This window comes from Medicago sativa, chromosome 7 (genome assembly GCF_051527215.1).
Source record: "Medicago sativa cultivar Bolivia chromosome 7, Bolivia_mono, whole genome shotgun sequence".
In the NCBI taxonomy this organism is placed as follows: Eukaryota; Viridiplantae; Streptophyta; class Magnoliopsida; order Fabales; family Fabaceae; genus Medicago; species Medicago sativa.
In genome coordinates, this window is record NC_140755.1 from 88,594,752 (window position 1) to 88,602,222 (window position 7,471).

Sequence of the window (7,471 nt, forward strand, 5' to 3'; positions counted from 1 at the left end):
AAGTGATAGTACTAGGTGCTTTCAGAACCGCTTCTGAAGCTTTAACAGCCACTTCCTTGACTTCTTCAGACTTCTTCTTGAAAAATTCATCACAATTCTCCAGACCTGAAGCCTTGAGCCTTTGATCCCTCTCCAAATTGTATTGAGCTTCTTTCCTTTTTAATTCAGCTAGCATCTGAACAGCTTGCCCATCAGCTTCTTTCTCCATATCAGAAGTTACTTCAACCATTGGAGTGAAGGTTAGTTCAGATGCCTTCTTCTTGTGCTCATTTGCCTTTATCCCATCAAGAGCTTTATTCAGATGCTCTTCTGTGATGACTGACTCTGATCTGTCCTTGCTTCTTTTTATGGGAATAGAAGCAGCCCTAATTTTCTTCTTCTCCATTCTATCTGCTAACTTATCAGCAGCGTATTCCTTAGCCATCCTTTCCATGACTGGAGTTACTTCAAACATAGAGTTTTTCAACTCAAGAGGAGCTTTCTTCTTCTTCAACTTGGGATCAGCTTCTTCTTTCTCTAACTCGTCCAGAGCTTCATCCAACTTCTCTTTATGGTAGACAGTTTCAGTCTTTCCTCTCTTTCTCTTAACAACTTTCAGTTGCTTGACCTTATCAGCAGCAGCTCCAGGAGCACTTTTAACTTTCTTCACTTTAACAGGAGCAGCTTCATCCTGAGTGCTTGCATCTTCCTCCAAGATGTACTCAGCTACTAAATTGGCTAAGATTTCAGGGTTGCTTTCTTTAAAGATGGGAGGAAAGTCCCTGATTATCTCAGTCTCAGCAGTTGTCATCTCTAACCACTTCTCATCTTTAGGGGCTTCTTTGAAGAACTTCATAGAGTGTAAGCTCCTGCTACTGATAGTCCTTTCAGCAGTAGAGACTTTGAAACATTTATCAGAAGCACTCCTTGTCCTTTTTAAGAACTCCAGCACCCTTCCTTGATGAAAGATTTCAGACAGCAATCTTCCATAGGGTACTTGTTTTCTTTCTCTTGTAATGCTTTCGTTTATGGCCCAGCAGAGATGATCCATTACATATCTTGGGAAGTTTATCTTTTCCAAAATAGCCATGAAGTAAATTGCTAGCTTCTGTTGATTGTTGGGTTGGTCAGATCCTCCTGCTCTTTGAAAGAAGCAATCATTACTGAACTTCACCAACATCCTGTTGTGAATCTCCATTTCAGAAGGCTTTGCATCCTTCTTCCCACCCAAAAGAGTGTTGTAGTAACCTTGTAGCAGGACATCTTCCTTCCTGACTATTTCTTGGAATCTTCCCTCTGCATGCCTTCTACAAGCTTTAGCTATAACTTCCTCAGTGATGGTTATAGGAATGCCCATCACTTCAGACCTTATTTCTAAGCTGTCAAATGATGTAGGATTCATATCCATGACCATTTTCCCTTTCTTTGACCCAGCTTGTTTGCTTACAACTTTTGCAGGCTTTTCATTGTACACTTCAGCTTTTAACCAAAAGTCCTTGACCAAATTCACATATGTTGGCCCATTTAGCATTCTGAAATACTCAGACAGCTCCTGTGTTTCTATTAAACCTTCCATGTTTACTTCGTACTTCTTGAGTGAAGTAAAATCCACTGGTGACTCTATTTGGACTATCAAGGATTCCCATGGAATATCCATAGTCTTTTCTTTGTAGGTGGACCCAGATTCTGATACGCTTTGCTTGTTTGAAGTAGATTCTGAAACTTTTGAGCTTGATGATGCCATTTGATGATTGACGAAGATTTGAAGAAGATGAAGATTTTTAGGGTTCTAAGGTTGAGAGAATGCGCTTACTTCGCAAACGGTTTGAGAGCAAATGTGTTTGTTGTGAGTGAGTAGTGTGTGAATTGACAAAGTGTTAAAAGTAAAATGATTGCAATTCAAAAGAGACAAACAAACATAACATTAATGACAAAATTGGGGGCGCGTGAAAAGTACTTTCAAAGCTTTTAAATCATCATTGCCCTTTTTAGTTATACACCAACACATACAGGCCACGTAAGAAGTTCACAGAGTAACTACCAAGTTAGTGGGCCAGAAGTTACTTTAAAAAGTAACTCCCAACGTTTCCACTTATTCAACTATTCAGAAGCAACAAATCCAGCTTCTGGACTTCAGATGCTGATGTCATCATCAGAAGCGAGTTTTCCTCAGAACCTCAATAAAGAGCTTCTGATGGACTACCGCTTCTGAACTAACTTCAGAACCTAAAATCCTATTCAGGAGCAAGCAAACATTTAATCAGACACGAAGTGCATGTTCAAATTTTTCTTTATAAAATCAAATCTTTCAACAGTTAAAGACTTAGTAAATATATCAGCCCATTGATTTTCAGTATCAATGAATTGTATATCTAAAATTCCTTTTTGAACATAATCTCTGATAAAGTGGTGTTTGATTTCAATGTGCTTAGCTCTTGAATGCAAAATTGGATTTTTAGACAAACAAATAGCAGCAGTATTATCACAATAAATGGGAATACTGTTAGCAGTTATCTGATAATCTTCCAACTGATGTTTCATCCAAAGTAGTTGTGTACAACAACTTGCAGCTGAAATGTATTCTGCTTCTGCTGTAGACATAGCAATAGTTGTTTGTCTTTTGCTAGCCCAGGATATAAGATTATCACCCAGAAATTGACAATTGCCACTGGTTGATTTTCTTTCAATCCTATCACCAGCATAATCAGCATCACAGAATCCAATTAGCTTATAATCTAAGGATTTCCTATAAAGGAGTCCAAGATTAGTTGTTCCCTTCAAATACCTGAAGATTCTCTTGACAGCAGTCATATGAGATTCTCTAGGATCTGATTGGAATCTTGCACACAAGCATACACTGAACAAAATATCTGGCCTAGATGCAGTGAGGTATAACAAAGAACCAATCATACCTCTATACAGCTTCTGATCTACTTTAGCTCCTTCATCTTCTTTGCTCAGGTTGCACGTAGGATGCATTAGAGTGTTCATTACTTTACAATCTTCAAGTTTGAACTTCTTCAGAAGCTCCTTTGTGTACTTTGATTGATGAACATAGACTCCATCTTTGCATTGATTGATTTGAATGCCAAGGAAGAACTTCAGCTCTCCCATCATGCTCATTTCAAATTCATCCTGCATTAACTCAGAAAATTCCTTGCAAAGAGATGCATTAGTAGAACCAAATATTATATCATCAACATATATTTGCACAACAAGAATATCTTTCCCAAGGGTCCTTCTGAAGAGTGTAGTGTCAATCTGTCCTCTCTTAAAATCATTTTTGATTAAGAAATTACTTAGTCTATCATACCAAGCTCTGGGAGCTTGTTTCAAGCCATATAGTGATTTCTTCAATTTAAAAACATGGTCAGGATATTTAATATCCTCAAATCCAGGAGGTTGCTTAACATACACTTCTTCTTCTATGACACCATTGAGAAATGCACTCTTGACATCCATCTGATATAATATTATGCCATGATTAACTGCATAGGAAAGAAGTAACCTGATTGCTTCCAATCTTGCAACTGGAGCAAACGTTTCAGTGTAATCAATGCCTTCTTGTTGACTATACCCTTGTGCAACAAGTCTGGCTTTGTTTCTTGTTACTTCACCTTGCTCATTCAGCTTGTTTCTGAATACCCATTTTGTTCCAATAATGTTCTTGTGCTGAGGTTTGGGTACCAGATCCCACACATCATTTCTTTGAAATTGATTCAACTCTTCTTGCATAGCTAGGATCCATCCATCATCTGAAAGTGCTTCATCAACTGTTGTAGGTTCAATCATTGAGATTAGTCCAATCATTGACTCTTCTTGTCTGAAATGTGATCTTGTTCTTCTTGGACTATCTTTGTTTCCAATGATTAGCTCCTCAGGATGTGAAGACTTGTGTTTGAATGTGTTTCTGGGAGGATCTTCTTGATGTGAGCCATCTTGTGCTTCATCAGAAGCAGTTTCATCTTGCGCTTCTGATGTGGGTTCAGCTTCTGGACTATCTTCAGACTCAGCTATCTGATCAGGTTCTGGAGTAGCTTCAGGAACCTGTATCTCTGCAAAACTTTCACCCTGCTTTGAAGTTTTATCTTCAAGCTCCTTGTCATCAAATTTAACGTGCATAGATTCTTCAACACAGAGTGTTTCTGAATTATACACTCTGTATGCCTTTGACCTTTCAGAGTAACCTAAAAAGATTCCTCTTTGGGCCTTGGCATCAAATTTCTTTAGGTAGAGCTTGTTGTTCAGAATGTAACAAGTACATCCAAATTGATGAAAGTAAGAGATACTGGGTTTTCTTCCTTTAAAGAGTTCATATGCTGTTTTCTCCAAAATAGGTCTAATATAGATCCTGTTTTGAACATAGCATGCTGTATTCACTGCTTCTGCCCAAAAATGTTTTGGTAAATTGTTTTCATGAATCATGGTTCTGGCCATTTCTTGTAAAGTTCTATTCTTTCTCTCTACAACTCCATTTTGTTGTGGTGTTCTAGGAGAAGAGAATTCATGGAAAATTCCATGTTTTTCACAAAAAGCTTCAAATGGCTCATTTTCAAATTCTCCACCATGATCACTTCTGACTTTCAAAATTTTTGATTCTTTTTCAGATTGAATTTGAGTGCAGAAGCTACTGAATACATCACACGCAACATCTTTACTCTTTATGAATTTCACCCAAGTCCATCTGCTGTAATCATCAACAATGACTAATCCATATCTACTTCCATATAAGGATGCAGTACTCACTGGTCCAAATAAATCAATATGGAGTAATTCTAAAGGTCTTGAGGTTGAGACAATGTCTTTGGTTTTAAAAGATGATTTCACAATTTTCCCTCTCTGACATGCACCACAAAGTGCATCTGAATGATAGTCAATGTCTGGTAGCCCTTTCACAAGTTGTAACTTACTAAGCTTAGAGATTAACCTCCAGTTAGCATGTCCCAACCTTCTGTGCCACATCCATTTCTTATCATTCACTGATAGTAGGCAAATCACCTTCTGATCAGCCAGTTCAGAAAAATTGATTTTATAGACATTGTCAACTCTCTTTCCCTTGAACACAATGGATTTGTCTTTCTTGTTGATTACTGTACAGTTGGGTTTTTCAAAAAGCACATCATAACCATTATCACAAAATTGACTTATGCTCAAAAGGTTATGTTCAAGACCATCTACCAACCATACATTATTAATTGAGGTAGAGGAATTACCAATAGTTCCTGTACCTATGATCCTGCCTGACTGGTTGCCTCCAAATTTCACATTTCCTCCCTCTTTCATTGTTAGGCTGAGGAACATGGACTTGTCTCCTGTCATGTGTCTTGAGCAACCGCTGTCTAGGTACCATGATCTTTGCTTTGGCACTGCTCTTAGACATACCTGCATCATTGACATTTTTAGATTTAGGTACCCATTGTTCTATGGGTCCTGGAAGGTTAGTACTTAAGGCTTTACTCTTCACTTCTTGTACCTTGTGCTGTGAGTTGGGTTGCTTCTGATTAACCATCACCTTAGGTTTTGGTACTTCAGAAGCAGTAACTGTCTTCTTCTGAAACTTAGACTTCAGAACCCCAGATTTTGGTTTCACCAGACTCTGAGGAATAGGTTCTGATCTTTTCAGGATCCTAACCTTTGAAGTTTTGGAATCAGATTTGATCATAGCCTTTGACTTAGAGTTCTTTGGCTTTGAAGTAATCTTAGCCTTAGAACTAGAAGCTTCAGGTTCTGATTGAACAACAGTTTCCAACTCAGCCCCTTCTGGTACAAAGAATGTTTTCAGACCTTCCTTGATGCATTCACAACAAGACTTTAGATTGGTTTTCTCCAGTTTCACTTCTGGAAAACCAATTCCTCTGCCATTGTTCTTGTAAATGCTATAAATCATAGAAGCCACTCTGCTTCTGTCAATGCCAGATATAATAAAATCTTCAAGAGCAATTTCATGGTTACTTAAAGGTTTTTCATTACACTTTTCTTGTAGCTTCTGACATAAGAACCTGAGCTGATCTTCATATGTTTTACACATGAAGTCAAAGCCCCTAAGTCCTTGTTCAGAAGCTTTCAGATCCAATAAAGTTGATTTTTGCTGTTGTACCAAATCAGCATATTTTTCTTTTAAATCCTTCAACTCATTGGTTCTTACTTCAAAATGTGTAAGAAGTTCTTTAAGTGACTCAACAAGTTCATCTCTGGGAATTTTGGAATATACCTCATTTTCATCTTCTGAGTCTGAATCTGATCCAGCTTCTGAAGTTGCTGTTGCTACCAACCCAACAGCTACCTTTGCATCTTCATCAGCTTCCTCTTTATCAGATCCAGATTCACTACCCAAATCATCCCAGGTTGCCATTAAACTCTGCTTAATCTGCTTCTTGAATTTGCTTGGTTTGAATGTAGACCTCTTTGACTTGTCCTTTGACTTTTCTCTTTGAAGATCAGGGCATTCAGCAATGAAGTGACCTGGCTTCTTACAGTTGAAGCATCCCTTCTGATCTTCTTTCCTTGAGCTTCTGGAGTTACCCCTTCTGAAGAGAAACTTTCTGTTCTTCTTGGCCAGATATTGAAGTCTGTTTGAGAGCATGGCCATTTCTGCAGCATCTGGTTCAGAATCTGAACTTGACTGTTCTTCCTCTTCAGATTCAACCACTTTGAGAGCTTTTGATGACTTGCCTTTGGATGGAAGAGCTATTGATTTACTCTTCTTAGTAGACTCATGTTCATTAAGACTTAACTCATGAACTTTGAGAGAACTAACAAGATCTTCGACACTTAAAGTGTTTAAATCTTTAGCTTCCTCAATGGCAGTCACCTTCGGTCTCCATCTGGCAGGTAAGCTTCTGAGAATCTTGCTTACATGATCAGAAGCAACATAGCTCTTCTTTAGAATCTGTAGACCAGAAACTAAGGTTTGAAACCTTGAGTACATCTCCTCAATAGTTTCATCATCCTTCATTTTGAATAACTCATACTGATGTACAAGCAGGAGAGCCTTTGCTTCTTTGACCTTCTTGCTCCCTTCATAATTTGAACAGAGAGAAGCAAACATAGCTTTAGCAGTGGATTTGTCACTCATCTTCATGTATTCTGCTTTGGGTATGGCAGTGACAAGAGCTCCTCTGATAATATGATGCTTCTTATAAAGTTTCCTCAGTTCTGGAGTATGTTTCTTTCTATCCACAGCAGCTCCTTCTTCATCAAGGACTAAACCACCAACGCCGTCTTCCAGAATATCCCACAATTCTTCATCTAGGCTCATGATGTAACTGTAAAAATTGGTCTTCCACCAAGAGAACTCTTCAGCATCTCCATTGAACTTTGGAACTTTTCCAACACTGGTTTTCTTACTATCACTATAATCATGTGAGACATTTTTATAGCTAGTATCACCATCAGGAGGAGGAGTAGTCATGTTTTTCTCAGATCTTTGACTGTTGCACGGTTAAGTGATACACAACAGACCCAGGCTCTAGATACCAATTGAAGGTGAGAA